This window comes from Penaeus monodon, chromosome 20, assembly GCF_015228065.2.
Source record: "Penaeus monodon isolate SGIC_2016 chromosome 20, NSTDA_Pmon_1, whole genome shotgun sequence".
Lineage (NCBI taxonomy): Eukaryota > Metazoa > Arthropoda > Malacostraca > Decapoda > Penaeidae > Penaeus > Penaeus monodon.
Window position 1 is genome coordinate 12,132,995 of NC_051405.1, and position 1,066 is coordinate 12,134,060.

Below are 1,066 nucleotides of genomic sequence, written 5' to 3' on the forward strand. Positions count from 1 at the left end.
TATGTAAATCATTAATATTATCTTTATCACAGTTATCATTTTATCACTATTATCATGTTCAAAACTAGCATAATACTATCATTATCATTATTTTGTTAATGTCATATTTAGCTCTGAGTATAAAGTTGTAGAGCCCTTGTCTACATCCACTATTTACAGCCACCATTTCTCTCCCGCTGCTCTCAGACTTCAGGCTATAGTAAAAATTAGTAAAACCGCGTGTTTTATTGTTCGTGGTATAAGGAATGGGCGTGAGACTCTTTCCACAATATTCTATCTTCTTGCAACCTTAGTGAATATTTAAATTAATGATAGTGGTATGTCTGCTTTTATTGGGAAAAAGGATATAACTTCTATCGTTATTATTATGACATTTGCATTGTTTTTAGATGTGTTTGAAGGAAAATCAGCACAGCTTGTTTTGTTATGGTTGTAGTTGTTTTATATAGTCGTTCAAGCGTGGAAACAGTTGATGATATTATTGTCATTATGTTAGATTACTATAATTGAAATGGTTGCGAGAACTCTAGAAATAAAAATAGTGGTAATAGTATCTTAATATAATAGTTGCTAATCAAATTAACAATTATCATTTTAAGTCATACTTACTGGAAGTACAATTAATTTATTAAGCATGGTACTATGAAATAATATGTTTCATTTCAACCTTTTTCTGAAATCCCATTAAAACCCAAAGAGAAAAGATATTTTCATTTCGTGACCCCCATTATCTGCCACTCAGCATCGCCCTCTACCTTCTTTTTGCGAATCAGCCCACAAAAGCAGGCAGCCGTGCCACGTGTCCGACCCTCGCCCTGCCACCGCGACGCATCAACTGTGCCCCCCCTTGTAACCATTTTTTCTGCCGAAGGTGTCTATTTTTTGTGCCTTGTCTTCGGTCTTTTTTTTTTTACAGTTTATATAGTTTTTTTTTTCCCACGGAAAAAAGGATGGTATTCTGTTATTTTTATCGCCCACGGTTGTAAGTTTTAAGATTAAACCCACAACGATTGTTCCTTTTATTATGCACGACACGTCTGGCGTATTATCTGGATGCAAAAGGCTC

General features: G+C 34.6%; 1 pseudogene; it reads left to right on the forward strand.

Annotated features, from left to right (window-relative positions):
* The window catches only part of LOC119585912, a 16,670-nt pseudogene that overhangs the window by 13,190 nt on the left and 2,414 nt on the right, over window positions 1–1,066 (forward strand).